Source organism: Lygodium microphyllum, chromosome 6 (genome assembly GCF_053477565.2).
Source record: "Lygodium microphyllum isolate KBCC chromosome 6, Lygodium_microphyllum_v1.1.10, whole genome shotgun sequence".
NCBI lineage: Eukaryota > Viridiplantae > Streptophyta > Polypodiopsida > Schizaeales > Lygodiaceae > Lygodium > Lygodium microphyllum.
Window position 1 is genome coordinate 35,120,551 of NC_141140.1, and position 16,145 is coordinate 35,136,695.

Below are 16,145 nucleotides of genomic sequence, written 5' to 3' on the forward strand. Positions count from 1 at the left end.
GTGTTAGAGAATGAGAACTGTCTTGCAGCACTAAAACTCAAATGATTATATATTCATCGGATGCCATCAAGTTTTCGAAGACGACCCTTTCCACTACCAACAATTTGTGACCTCAAAACTTGTGAGGGTGCCTTTCATATCACTTTCTTCTCCAAATTTTGGAACGCCAATAATCTCCTCCCTTTCTAGAACCCTTCAAGTTGGCCAACGCCTTTTCGTGTCTTCACAAGGCTTCCAAAAGACTGGGCCCTTACCTCGATGAGCACAAGCTATTTCCTCCCCCACAAATCCAATCTTTTATTTGTATGGGATGGCCGCAGGTAGGATACTCGCAGCAGAGATGGTGAGGCAATACTCACAATGGAGATGGTGAAGCTAATAGGATACTCATAACGCCGCAGGTAGGATACTTGTTGCCTTTAATCAAATAATTTTTGTTTGAACAAGCAGGTTTTTGTCAAAGCAACGAACCCACGTTGAACATAGGTTTAATATGTAGGTCTTCATTAACCTGTCTTCGCTAACATAATGTGCGTAAGGAAGGAGCTTCTTGCCACCAAGGGCAAGAAAGCCCTTACCCTTGGTGGCAAGAAGCCCTTGGTAGACATCACAACATCACAACATCCCTTTTGAGCCCATATTGCACCATTCCAACTTGTTGCGATCGACAAGAGTGATGGGTGGCCTTTACCCTTCTTTGATGTGTGATTGGTTGGGACTGTGAACCCATTTTCCTTATTAGCATTGGGTTCAGATTTGTGTGTTTTACTCCCTTGTGTTTCCTTTCCTTTGCCCTTATGAGGGGGACTTCATAGGCCCGTGCTTGCATGTCAATATAAGGCTATTGCCCTTCCTGCTGAGTTGAAGGGACTCTTGCCTGGTCAAGAGTGCCATAATCTCTATCCTTTTGAGGGCAAGCTTTAACAAAATGACTCTATGCTTTGCATATGTAGCAAGCATCAAGGAAAGAAGAAAACCCAACCTCACTAGTGATCTCTATCCTATTAGCATCAAAGAGTTCAAGAACTTCACACTTCACACAGCACTCCCCTTAGCTCCTTTTCACCAAGGGCAAGAAAGCCCATATGCTGGCATATGGGCTTTCTTGCCCTTGGTGGCAAGGGGCTAAGGTCTCATTGTCTGTGGCCTTAGCTTCTTTCCACCAAGGGCAAAAAATCCCATACATTGGCGTATGGGCTTTCTTGCCCTTGGTGGCAAGAAACTAAGGCCACAAGCATGGGTTTTCTCACCCTTGGTGTTGGTGTGTGTGTGTAAGAGGCCAAGTGTGTGTGTGTGTGTGTGTGTGTGTATGGTGACAAGAGAGAGAGAGTGTGTGTGTGTGTGCAGTAGAAGAAGAGTGGTGTGAGGCTCAAGGTGTGTGTAAGAGAGTGTGGGTGTGTGAGTTAGTGTGAGTGTAGAGGGTCATGATCTTAATTTTCTAACACCAATATAATCTTATGTGAAATGTTAGGGAATAATCATGCCTCCATGAAAGAGACAACAAGCAAAAAAAAAAGGGAGTTCGGGTCTCTTACAGTAAGATTTTACAATCAATTATTGCAGCTTTAATTTCTTAATATTTCTATATGAACTAATCATTTATAATTCAGCCAATGAGCAAGGAGAAAGGAGTGTGCGATTATCTAGTCCGATAGCAGACGAGAGTGGCGACGATGATTTCTCTCCTATCCGGGTTCTTGTTTGTATGCTCTTTCTAGGGAATATTTTATGTTGCTTATATTGAGATTTCCAGTTTCTAAGTTCTATGTTTCAAATGTTCCTAGGTTTTTAAAAGAAGACAAAAAGAACAAGTATTGTCACAACCTGCTAGTAGCACTATGCAGTCCATGTGTAGTGAGAAAGAAGAGCAAGGGGAAAATGAGGTGGTGGAAATTATGAAAGGTGGAGATGTATTGGCTAAATGAAGGGTTTTAGATGTTTCAAGGTGCCCACCCATTCCCCTTTGTAGGATTTTTCCATACCCTAGGGTTCAAGGTTTGAGAAGTGACACTTCGCTACTCAAAATAGCCTTAGAGGATGAAACTTACTATCTAGAGAAGGGTATTTTCATTGTCTCTATTGTCTCCCCTTTGGGTGTTGCGATTCTGGTGACAAGTGAGATGAGGGCTTCATGGGATGCCCACTGGCAGGCTATAGATAAAGAGTTTGAGAATGGGTTCAGAACCAAGAAGGGGTTGTCTTTTCTTTCCAATAAAATGTTCTATGTGTGGGAGGAAACCATCGCACACAGTGGTTTGGATGGAGCTCATTATTTACAAAGAAATATAAAGATGATAAAGAATGGAATTTGAGGGACTTTAGCACTGTTGTTGATCCAACTAGACTTAGTGAAGTCTCCTTGCTTGCTGGCCTTCTTTGCATGAATGAGTAAGTTCCTCTCAAAACACAATGCGCATGTGATCCTTCTCATTAAATGCATTTGTATTATTATTATTATTATTTGGAAGCTTGAATGAGCATGCAATCATAGTCACAAATCAAAAGGATACATTGATCAATGCTGCAAATATTTGTGAGTGTGACATTAAACCCTATTTACGAGAGCAACCTACTAATGTGTCTAAAACCTTGGAAGCCAAAAAGAAGCTTGAATTGAAGACTTCACCCCCGTGGTATCCATTGGCTAGAGAGGATTTAGCCCAACTTGTTTACCAAGTAGATATATATTTGGGCTCTTTCTTGTTATGAGAGTATTAGAAAGTATAGTATGCAATGATTTCCCCAAAATTTTGTAGGTTGAGTTTCAAAAGGAAGTAAGGACCAAAGTAGTTGAAGTGACAAAAGGTCTAAGTGCGGAGGAGAGGGCTTTAAAAGAAAAGGAGATCTCCACTGAGTTGCGATGAAAGTACACTGATCGTATGCAAAAAGTATTGCAATGTTTGATTTGTTTAGAATTATTATTGTTGTGTTTGTCTCCTACTAATATGAAATGGTTTTGGTATATTTATTAGGTTTTGAATATTATCAATCCATCCCTTGGCAAGGAATGGAGAGAAACTTTGTTTTCTCTTCAATTTGATGGAGTGGGTATTGAAAAGTTGAATTTGATAGCAATCTCTTCCATCAGTGCAGAAAAAAAGATAACTTGGTTGAGATTGCTTGAGAGTTCAAGATCTATTCGCAATACCCATGGTAAGCCATCAATAAACACAGAGTTCAGAGCATAAGAGTTTTTCACCTTTCTTACTTTATCTCTATGATTCAAAAAAAAAATGTCTTTGCTTTGCATGTTTTTGTGCCTTTCATTATTTCTATCATTGTAGGTGGTTGTCTAGGAAACTATTGCTAGACATGATAGAAAAGAATGCACTTTGTTCTTTGGAGTAAGAGATAAGAATAATGGCTACCACAGAGCATCCAATTAATTTGTCTGATGAGCCATCTCTTCATGTTTACACGCATCCATAGGATACAAGGGCAGAAAACATATTTTTGGCAACATTAAGAAAATTGGTGCTAAAGAAAAGTCTTTAAAAAAAGAGGATCAATGTATTTAGTCCCATCTTGATGTAGCCACTTGTCGATTGCTCTATCAGTTGGTTTTCTATTTTAATGCCTTTTGTTTGACATTGCAATGTGTAGTTTGTAGGGACCCGCATAAATTATCTTTGAATATTCCAAGTATTTTTTGCACTTGAAAGACCTCAAGTTGCTTGTTGATTTGTCCAAGGCTTGTAAAACATGGGTGGATATCACTAACAAAGAGTCCACTATGTATGGGGAGCATATGATTGGTCTCTCACCATTTGAGATTGAGACATGCCCTTGGTGGATTGACATGCCTAAGTTTGAGGAATGACAAAAATTAAAGGGAAAGGGTGGAAGTGGTGGTTGTCTAACTCAAGGTAAAGTAGCTTCCACAATTGTCTCCTCTCTTTCCTTAAGCTTTACTTTTCTAACAAAGAAGTGGTTTTGAAGGTGATCAAATAAGGGGCAAGGAAGCACAAAGGAGTGAGCATGCTCAAAGAGGCAAGCAAGGTCAAAAGGGCAAGCATGTTGAGATATTTGCAATCACACCTACTTCAGTCCCTTTGTGAGGACCAGTGAGGGCTTAGGACCAGAATCCCATATGCACAGTAGGAGAAAGTACCACCACTAAAATCCTATAAAGCATTGTACTTGCACTCTTTTTCTAATGCAATGATAGTACTTTTTTCTTTCCAGTAAAGTGTCATGTCACTGTCAATACACAAGATTGTGTTTATGAGTCCAAGTCTCAATCTTGGAACCTAATTCACTTGTGTAATAATTTTTCCTAGTCAGGATCAATGTCTTCATGAGTTTCTTTTTTTCCTAGTCAGGATCAATGTCTTCATGAGTTTCTTTTTTTCCTAGTCAGGATCAATGTCTTCATGAGTTTCTTTTTCCTCTTTCAACCTCCTTAGCTTTCGCATCTGCCATGCTCTAGATCCTGCGTATTTCACATGGTATCAGAGCTCAGTTGAGCATGGCCCAACTCTCCTTTCACTCCTCTCGGCTCCTTTCCATCTCTGCTCAGCTCAATTTGAGTACTGGACCCTATCTCCAACTTCATTTGCATTCCTACCTTCAATGAATCTTCCATGGCAGCCATAGCCAACAACACCTTGTCAGCTTGAAGCTTTCATATCTCTCTCCACAGGCCAAATCTCTCTAAACTTCCTTCTCTAAAGAAGTGTTTTTCTACTTCCAGAGCTCCTCTCCCTGGCATCTCAATCATTGAGACTGGGCAACTATAGCTTCAACATTTCCTCTTTTCAAAGTTCCTGCCATAATTGTGTCTATGGACAGCACCTATCTACCTCTGTTGGAGCAGCCATATCTTGTAACGTGTCCACCTGTTCCCTTTCAGGACACGTCTTAGTAGCCCATTGGGAAGAGTCTAGAAAGCTCAGCCTGGCATTCCCATGGAATGTTATGGGGTTTGCGATCTAGGTCTTCCCGAGTCTGACACGTAGCAGAAGTATTCCGACCGTTCCCACTTAGGACCGACTTGAATAAGGGTTTTCCTAGTGATCAAACTCCTAGAACGGCAGCTAGCATCGAACATCAGGCGAACTACTTTACACAGAAATGTCAAGATCTAAGTGGATTCATGCTGCACTTGGTTCAAGGAGAATGGGAAATGAGAGGGATGCAAAGCTCGACCTCTCTGCCCATAAGGCATAGTCCCATTCCGTTCCCCTAAAATAGCATAAATCGGGATTCTAGTAACCTAGACTCTAGGTCAACGTTCCTTGCTGTTCATTTCCTTCAAGCAAAGTTTCCTGCTCTTGATTTCATTTGAGAAAAGTTTTCGGCCAACCGGGACCAACCATCCGTAGGTCGGACCCATGGCCACATCTACCGCACTTTCCTTAGGGTTGTTTTAGTTGTCTAATTACCTACCACATTTAGTTGGACACGCATAAAACAGCTTCCTTAATTAGACAGTTAGACACTAGTTCCTTCACGTAATCTCAGCACTTGACATAAAAAAACAGTGTCATACAAGTTCCTTTTCAACAGGTTATCTTATTATCTTTGGAATACATCCATATAATCCAGCCCGCATGCTAATCCATAAATCCGCCCGAAAGCAATCCATAATCCGGCCGAAGGCTATCCAGCAATCCATAGGGATTACTAATCCAAGATTCCGCCCGTAGACTGGTATGCGAGCCTCGAGATCCAATCTCGAGTCACGTTGGCCTCTCATGCAGGGCCTGGAAGGCAAGGGATTTACGGCTAGAGCCCCCCCTGGCACCCAAGCGTCCTCCTACTCCAAGTAGTGCTCAATGGAGAGACCTTTTGCGGTGGGTCCGGTCCACATTCCCGGCGCGGCTAACAACCCCCTTGGTTAGGGTCAGGCAAACAATCGGGAGTAACTGATGCTGCCTCTCCCTTCAGGCCTTCAACCTGAAGCATTAATTATCTTTCCATCTTTAGTTCCTTGAGCAAACAATGCAAACAGTGCTCCTAAAGTGTTATAAGCACAATCAATCCAGTGGTCGTTTATTTGGCTAACTGCTAAGGAGTAAATCCTTCTCTTCGAATGCATCCAGCATTCAATTTTGGATCAATTGCGACTTGACAAGATCCCCAAGGGTTTGTTTGTTCACCCTTTTCTCCTTGGGTTAGGGTCATACCTTGTTAACCCAAATCAACCAATACCTTAGTGTTCCTTAAATTAAGACAGTAAATCCTGGTGACCATGTCGCTCCAACTTGATTGATCCTTTGCTTACCAAGCAATACATAACTTTCCTTATCTTGGAAAATTACCCCAAGAAAGGTGATGTAACAGGATGACTACTCATCCTCTTGCAAGTTATACTTGTGCTAGAACCCGCCAACCTTATTCCAAGGAATGGCAATTCTATCTTGTGATTAAACCACAAAGCCGCACGATGTTGCAACTTGTTGCATAAGTGTCACATCTAGCTCATGGGATCATTTCACCCATTGAACGGTGTTTCCTGGTCAAGGAATTATGTTTAGACAAGATGTAGGGTTTGGGGTGTTTTCTTACCAACCCAATCCTAATTGTACTAGGCCGACAACGTTCGGTCCTAGGGTTTCCAAACTCAATCCGAGTTTTAGCATTAGGTTGAATGATTCATTAGGGTAGAAACCCTAGATCGTTTTTTGCATGAGCGTCCAATTGACCCAAACATTGCGTGAATGTGGGTAGGACCTTTGGGTTTGAGGGTTTCGACTTTGCATTCCAAGTGCGATATTAGGCAGCACTTCCAACGTGCCAAGTGCAATATTAGGCAGCACTTCCAACGTGCCAAGCCCTAGCTAGTACTTGAGGTGTTTGTTGTATCACTAGATATGCTTGTATGAATCCCTAATGGATTGTAATGTTACAAGTGTTCTAGCCACATCAGTCTACTTGTCTTGCAACAAGAAAGATCCTTTCCTAGAGATGATAAACTTGATCTAAAGGTGAAAAATAGTTGCAAAATGTCACAATACATGTAAACATGTGATTCATTGCTTCTACTCACCAGAAGGTCTGCAATAACCCTCTCTTTTCTTGCTACAATCAAAATGCATGATAATTTGAAGAATAGCTTACATAGGACCTACTAGGATTTACATCAAAGAATCATGCCTACAACCCTTTTTTCTAAGCTTTAGAATTTCATGCTTTGAAAAACCATGCAACCTTTCCTAAATGCAAGTCTTGATGAATGAGATTTTCGCATGACGAATATGCAACATGCAACTCTTTCCTAACTACAACATAGTTAATGAAGTTCATGCAAAGTGAATATTATAGGACTAGTGTTGACTTATTCCATTTTACAAGCATATGCAACATGCAAGTCCATACATTCATTTTCATGCTCTACAATTTCTATTCGGATAACATCCTACGGGTGTTAATGACTTTTCCTCATGTGAATCATTACAAGGAAGATATTGCCTAAAATGCGACATACGCTTATTCTTTCCATGGCCAGTCAAAAATGCACTTAACAATTTCATCTTTTGCCCTAAGCAATAGGCATATAGACTCATTACTTTGGACATGCACCAAAATAGCAACATGCGACCACAGTCGCAAGATGAATAAGCAATTTATATTCATAGCTTCCCTATGAATTTTTAAACGTGCCCAACGCGGAATTTACTCCAAGACTTGGTTATGAGGACTTGCGGTGATGTCCACATGCAAGTTTCGGTCGGAGGCTTCCATGCGCCTTGTGACTTGGACTTTGGAGTCATCGTGGACGTAGTGAAATATGGACTCTGCAGGTTTCTCCTAGCCTTTATTCCTGCTCTCCGAGGTTGCGTATAGATCGATGCCTATTCTCTTACGTAGGAATTTGAGCTTTACAAGCCAATTTTTGAAACCGGGGAGGGCACGTAAAAGCGGGCTTAAGGAAGCCCCTTGTGGAAGCTTCTGTGCTTCAGAAGCTTATGTGGATCCAATGACTGGGAAGAGGGAAGGATTGAATGTTCAGATGACAAGCTCAACACATGTGGACATTGATGATGGACCGCCTGGTTAGATGGGTCCACATGTCTACACTTAGCACGTCGGTGGTCATTATGACTCTCACATGGCCACTGACTCATTACTTATTATATTTAGGTTGTTACACCTATTTACAGCTGGCATAGTTATAGCGCCAGTCGACTAGTGTAGTCGGTTATGCATTGTTTGACTTAGTAGGCCACTTTCCTTTATGTTGTATCTTGTTTATACTTTGTGTACATTGTAAAGTGCGTAATAGAAGAAGAAGAAATCAGCAAGAAAACGTTTTTGGCCTCCATCTCTCTTCTTGTCTCTTGAGTGAGCTTCTCCTTTGTGCATTCTATGTGTGTTCGACGCAACATCTTGAGCAAGTCCCCCACCACGCGATTCTTGACATTGACGACCAGGGGGGATGATTAGGATGACGGCAGAGATGACAACATGGGGGAAGATCGCGACATCAGCAGGTGCTGTAGAAGGTGGCGTCTCTCATGGCAGCGGCGCAGTAGTCCCTCCTCCTCTCTCCAGGGCAGGCGGGGGTCCCAGGCAGCACGGGGGTAGGTGGACAGGCGACGCGTAGCATTCCTTTTAGTCCTCTCCTCCACCACCCCCTCCTTGTGCCATAGGGGGTTCATATATCCTTAGGGGGGGAGAAGGTAGCCACCACGTGGCTTAAGCATGCCCCTCCCTCCTCATGCTCCCACACATGACTCCATCTTAGCCCATTCCTCCCCACACTCTCTCTCCTCCAGCCATGCATCGGTTGGGGGAAGGGATAATTATAAAAAAAAATTGACTTAAATTTATCCAATTTCCCCTTCAAAAAGGGTGTACGGATTAAGCTATCAATAATTACGATGTGGGAGATAACCTTGCACATGTTTAATGCGGTGTGCGGGGAGTCAAGTTCAATAATATTTTTGAGCAAAAATATTACATATCTCATCAAACAGGCCATATCTCTTCAATCTTTCCTCTTGAGAGTTGTTCTTCAGGTCAATGTGCAACTTCTTGGCACAAAAATCAAGGAGATTGATGCACATCATGCCCGACATTTGCAATTTCCCAAATCTGGGCACAGTTTTAACAACCACCAGTTTGAAGCCTTAAATCTCTCAACTCGGGCAAAATGAGTACAAACCCTCTTAGGGGGAGTTAGATCCATTTGCGAGAGTCCTCTATCTCAAAGGGTTTGAGTAGATTCAACCTGTGGAGCTCGTGGGAGCTCATTTATCAGACAATGGTCCCTGTTTTGACATGATAGCCATAGCCAAACTTCACCAAGCTCAAAAATCTCATAATTTTCTCTCTTTTGCCACTAGAACAACCCACTGCCACTTAGACTTAAAGGTTCCAACATTAAATCAAGAAGGGAAAGATCTGGATCTGAAAGAACTTGAAGGATTTTTACAGGTTTGAAAGACTCAAGGAAGAAACATAATGTCTATTGACACTCATTTTTAGTGATCTAAACACTTGTGTCTCTTGACACATCTCAACCAACTCTTCTACTACTTAAATTTGATAAGTCTGAAGCTGATTTGCTGCTGGTCCCTCAAGTCAAACATGGGCAAAGATTCTCCAACTGCCTATTTCAAAGGAATCGAGTTTCATACCTGGCAGACCCGCATCAAATTGATCCTGATGAAGAAGGGCATCTCGACCATTACCACTGGAAAAGAAAAGAAGCCTCGTGATGCGGATCTTGCTATCACTTGGCAAAAGAATGATGATAAGGCTCAGGCCATTATCAAATTGGAGCTAGACGACAGCTATATCCACCATGTGGATAGCTGTGAGACTTCACATGATACATGGAAGAAACTTGAGACTTTGTTCGGTGCACAGTCTAAATCATCAAAGTATGGTCTCCTAATTGAGTTTTTCAGTCTTGAAATGAAGTCTAGCACATCACTTGCCACACATCTAAATTACATGGAAGGACTTCTAACCCAATTTGCAGGAATCAACATTAAAATGGAAGAAGATGTTTGCATTGAAAATCATTGTTAGAGGAGGAAAAGAAGCTAAAAACTAAGGAAGAACCAAGTACCTCTAGAGATGAGCATGCATTATATGTTGGCACAACAGGTACAAAGGCAAGAAGAATTAGCTCTTCTGTGATTTCTGCAAAAGGACCAGACACACCGAGAAGTTCTACCATGCCAGAAAGAGGTCCCAAAAGGCCTATCTAGTTGCAGTCAAAGAAGAAGAAGAAAAAATAGAAAAGGATGAAGAAGAATAAGAAGACCACCAGAGAAGGACAAACCTCATCAGTCCTTCTATTCAGACAAAATTTTTTAGCTGTGTATTTCCTAGCCCTAATGCCTCAGACATAAACTTGTAAACTCCGTAGTTATCCTTGTACTATAGCCTCTGTACACTTTGTGAGGCCCCTGCTACAGCCTCTGGATGTCCATCATGTTTGTGGTACCTACACTGCATGTAATGGAAAATACGATGAGGAGATTAAATAACTAGATAGATCACAAGATCTTCCTGTTCAACATCACATTCGAGTGGCCATTCTCCAAATGATTCATGTTTGGCTTCAGCTACTTGTTCCTTTTCTCAGTAATCCTTCTCCTTTTCCTTTGCAAGTGTACAAAGAAATCTGGACTGACGATACATTCTTTAACCGAATTTGCATCTTTGCTAGCTTGAGTCTGCGTCTTCCTGACAAGAGGATTGTTCTGGCAAGATAAGACGTCAAGTGCTGTAAAGGATGGATGAGCAGGTATTGGAGAGGATGAATGTATTGCAGATGGAGGTGCAGGAAATTTCTTGGCTTCATATCTCAATTGGAATGATTGTGGCCATAAATGAAAGCATTTAAGATGACCTCTGTGTTGTTTGTTTTGAGCACGGACTAGCAATGCAGCATTAAATGTCTCCAAGGCAAGGCCAGAGTGCTGTGCCTGCTCTTGGGGTTTGATATTGTAGGACTAGCAAGGCAGTACTAATTGTTATTACAGGACTAGCAAGGCAACATTAACTGTCTCCAAGGCAAGTCCAATGTGGTGTGCTTGCATTTGAATCTTGGGGAAGGAGGAACGGGGGTGCCATCGCTTGCCCCTTCTTGGTGGGAGGATGCTCCACAAAGCTACACTGTACTAAGTAAACAACCAAAAGATTACTCTCAGGAGGTTGTTCCTTATAGGATATGGCAATGTCTGATGTTATGGAGGCCTTATTGAATGATGATTCTGTTGATACATCATCTCGAATTCTTTCGTGACCATTAGCAAATGTCATTTATCTTGGGACTACAAAGCCCATAGCATCATACAATTTTCTCAACACTTCTTGATCATTCCAATATCTCATCATGGCTACAGGTTTCCCTAGTTTAATTTCTCCAGAATAGGCTTCAAGTTTCTCAACCATGGTCATAAACTGAGGATTCTGCATTACTTATTACATTACATCGAAGTACTATTGGGTGTCTAGCTGTGGGATACCACTTGAACCAGCACTTTGACCACTATGTCGCAACTATTTGGCCATATATTGTCTATTCATCAAGCTCTTGGTGATGTAACATGCTCTGTGGTTTTGACCTTTGCTCCGTATTGCAGTCTTGAAATGTAGAATGTTGTAGCTAATGGGTGATCTCATGCCACAATAGCATACAATTGCACTATTGGATTGTACGAAAATAATCTAGCCTAAAAAAACACAGGAACTGCCCCTTGCAGGAGAGAGAGGAAGGAGAGAGAAAGACTGAAATATGATCTCCACAACCAGGCACCCATTTGAGGAGCGGAGTGGAGCGATGGAGAGAGAAGATAAGAAGAAGATTATGCATAAGATCAGTTTGGGGGGGTTGCTTTCAAGCTCTCCAACCCCCCTCTCCTTAAAACATGGACATAGAGCCATCTCTGATGCAGGTAGAAAAAAAAATGCCCCCCCCTTCGCATGAAAAGTTTGGGGGGGTGGCCCCAAACGTCACACCCCCTACTACCCCCCTCAAGGCCCATTCACACTTCCTTTGGACCTTGGCCTTCCGCGCACTCCCTCTTCCACGTCCGGTGTCCAAATTACGATTCGAAAAATTTTGGGCATTCATCTTGAAGTTTCCCACTGTCGGGCATCTCCCAGGGTCTCATCTAACAAGCCAATTAATTATGAAAACTCATCAACTATCATCAAGTGGGTCTTTTAAGCCTTTTTTGGGCATTATCTCTTAAATTCGTACTGATTGCCACCACTGGCTTCGATGAAGTCTATTTTTCCCTTGAAATTCATAATTTTTGGCTATTTTTAAGCACTTCTCCGCATCAAAAATCATCTATCATTGGTGACCACTAGATAGGGCGACTTAGCCCATCCAATCCCATAAACAAATTTGCACATAAACACAACCACAAAGAGCATCAACTTGATGCAAAATAGATACATAACACAACTCTCACCCTACCCCCTTGTTAAAACCAAGGCATGAAATCCACGAGGAGGAGGCCTAGCATAATGTGACAGAAAATCAAAAGCTAGTCACTAACCAACTGCTCCAACACAACCAAGCTAACAAGAACCATCAAAGAGGTCATCCTCAGTGGTGGTTTGAACTACCTACCTAACTAAGGACAATGCAACTAGGAGCTCCTACTAGGTGAGGACTCCTATAGCCATAAGCAACAAGTATTATCTTTTAGCACATTGGGTCTTTAGCCTCTTATTTTCCATACTCGGGCGTGTAAAAAGGAGTGACCCAAGGAGAGCAAGGCATCAACCTTAGGTCCTATCTCGGTACCCAAGAACCTACCAAGCCCGTGCAAGGCAACACTTAATCCTTTTCTAACGCTCACTTTTATTTTTACTTCAACCTTCTTATATTCTTTGTTCCTCAACTAAATACCACCCCTAGGAAGACAAGGCATGGGCCTTGGGTTTGACTCGTCCCCAAGAACCTGCCAGGCCTATGCAAGGCAATGAACAACTGCTCAAATATTCTTCCTTTCTTTCCATTTCTACTTTTATAGGGGTTAGAACCCCTTTTTACACACCTCCGTATATTCATATATTATCTTTCAGATATTTAGGGTTTTGTCACTTTCCATCATTATTTTAGTAGGCTTCTCTAACTGCCTCACAACGAACATGAATCCCTAGAATGGCTGCCTAACAGGTCAGCAGAACAGGGTCACTAGAATTCCCATCTAAAACAGGTCTTTGAATGCCTAACAATGCCTTGCAGGAGGTAATGACTACTGAGGCCTCCCCTAGACATACAAAGCCTAAACCTAGGACTTCATGCCTCGATTGCCAGTCCCCAACAAACAAAAGAAAGTAACTCTTACACGCACATATATCATTAATTGCTTAAGGGAAAAGACTCGAAAAGGGAACAAAACCACCTAGAATGCCACAAGAAGCTTCTTCGTAGCAAAGGCTCCCTCCAGTGACTTCGTTAACCTATATGATGCAATCACTACAACAAAAAATTATTAACTGTACCTGCACCAAACAAACGAATGGCCCTCTTGGCCTAAAGAAATAGCACATTTCACTGCAAACTAGCTGGCCCTCTTGGCCTAAAGAAATCAAGCAAAACAGCTCATGTAGATCCCTCCCTGGAAGAAGGCAGATATACAAACACATGCTCCACTCCAAGGGGAAAATAGGGCGCTCAACCTTAAACTAAATGCATCAAGTTATGACCCATACCTCCTGCATATACAGCAAGAGGCGTACGCATAACATATCGTCAAATCAATGTATGGGTCCAAGATAATAGTGGTAAATGGGTCTCAGCTACTCTTCTCATTACCCATATCAACCATCGCTGCCATATAACACGTGGTCTGATAACATTCCCCACAAGCGACTAGGTCCCATCTCATTATCAATAACAACATCCGGACTAGGACCACAGTTGAAAAAGAGGTCCTCCTCATAAGCAAAATTGGCTAATGAATCTGCACACTGATTCCAATAATGTGGAATAATCTGAAGAGATATGCTCTCAAATTCATCAAGTAGGGTTATAGCAATTTGATGATACATATGAAGGAGATCGTATTTTATTGGAGCTTCAGTTGTTGTGGAAACAGATTGTTTGCCTTTGCTTGGCATGATTACTAGCTGCTCGACTCCAGATATAGTGATGCTTCAGTGGATTGCTTATATCAAATCATTGAATCCAGAATTTCGACGCATAGCAGGGAAAGATAATCCAGTTGCAGTCTACGACAGTAGTCTAGAGAATCAACATAGTAGCATGAGAAAAATGGTTCAAAGATGGTTTGGACCATATGAGGTGAAACAGGTTTTTGACAATGGTACCTATGAGTTGGCTGAATTAGATGAAACAGTATTGAGGGTGCCCATTGCTGGAAAACGGGTCAAGATTTTCAAGAGAAGAGAAGATGAAGAATATTCACTTGAAGCATTGGCAAAAGAAGAGCAGGTAGAAGAAAGTCAAGCAGAAGAAGCAGAGAATATGGATGATGAAGCTGATGGAGAAACAAGTCTACTAGAAACTGAAGAAGGACTCGACCTCTTTGTGGACTTGAATGATCCTGGATAGTTGGCTCATCCGGAGGATGCGTAGGTTTAGAGGGGGTGGATGTCGTGCTCCTGCGCATCTGAGCCGTATACACCTCCATTTCTTTTGTTGTGCATTTGTGTTATTTTTTCATGTGTGATTCATTGTGTGTGATTGATGCATTACGATAACCCGCATCCAATGTATATATTCTGTTAGTGTGTGTGTGTGATTCTGTTTGGATGCATGATAAGTGTGTGTTAGAAAAATATGAAAAAAAACTGATGCCAAAGGACATTATCAAGCTGATAATTTCAATGATGATCTCTAAGAAAAGTGCAGGGAATTGTGGAATCAAAGGAAGCTTTGTGGAAGCCGATCATCTAATGAAATAGAGTTGAAGGAAGTCTCTCAAAAGTTGCTTAAGCGAATAAAGGAATCCTTCAATGGGGCTATTGACATCACTAGTGAAGCACCGAGGGAGCATTTTGCCACCTAATCCTCAAAGCTGAAGTCGAAGTTTGTGCCCAGATCATCGTAAAGCTCACTGTTAATGGGGCAATTTATGACTCCAAAGATACCCTACGTTAGTCCTTAAGGTCAAAATTAAAGTTGGTGCATACATCTCCTATGGGGTGTAAAGAAACTAGAGTTATTTTTTCCAAAGAGGAGTTTTTGGTCGCTCAGCTAAAAGAGGAGAAGGAAAAACTAATTGAGATTGGCACGTCTGAAATGGAAAAAGCGGATCGTGAGGGTATCGCAGGCGAGAATTCTGACAGACTGAAAAGCAGGACTTGGCTGAAAGGAGCGGATGTGTGTGAGGGTGAAGAGGGTGATGAAGATAGTGACAGTTCTGAAGACTCTAGCCTAAGTGGCTTTATTGTAGATGGAAGTTCCGACAGCAGTGGAAGCTCCCTGACTTCTGGTGAGGGTAGCATGTCAGAAAGTCATGATGATGAAGGTAGTGTGGAACAACCTCGAAGCTCTTGTTCAGATGATGATTCGAGTTCTTCAGAAGGTTCTCAGAATTTTAGGAGAGCAAAGGATCTGAAGGAAGACTTTGTCCAGGACGTCGTCATCTCCTCCGACGGCTAATTTGCGCTCTTAGGATCCTGGGACGGCAAGCTCCGCCTCTGGACCTCAATGGAGGCATCTTGTCCGCACTTGCCCTGCATTCCGCGAGTACTGGCTCCCCAAACATTTCGATTCCGAGCAGTTGAACGAGCCTGAGTCTCTCTTCTCCGAGGATCTGGATGATTTCTTCCTAGAGTTTGACCTCGGACCAGTCTCGACCATCAAGCAGGAGAGAGATTTGACAAAAGCAAATTTGCATGAGCTAAGTATAAATCCGAAGCAATCAGAGGAAGGAAGGGGATCCGCCAGATTAGCTTTCTAGCTGCCATGGCGGCCGTATGTGCCTGTGGGATGGATAACGTGTGACGGATAATTGATAGATGTGCCACTTGATGGGGCAATATCAAGCTAGAGATAGTATTATATCCTGTTAGCGATTCTGATCTGTGAGTGGGCTAGGCTCAAACAGATAGGCCTCTTGAAGGAACAGAGCAATAGCAACTTAGCAGCAATACAATCTTCTGTTGACAGATATTTTGATGACCTGGTTTAATAACTTCATGAACAGCTCCTGTTCTGCGGGCATCTTATAGTTTGTTAACAGCTTCTGTTCTAC

At 42.1% G+C, this 16,145-nt stretch overlaps 1 pseudogene; it reads left to right on the forward strand.

Moving 5' to 3' along the window:
- The first annotated feature begins 2,879 nt into the window (after positions 1–2,879).
- LOC148034453 (uncharacterized) lies at positions 2,880–3,529 on the forward strand (annotated as a pseudogene).
- Positions 3,530–16,145: the final 12,616 nt, after the last annotated feature.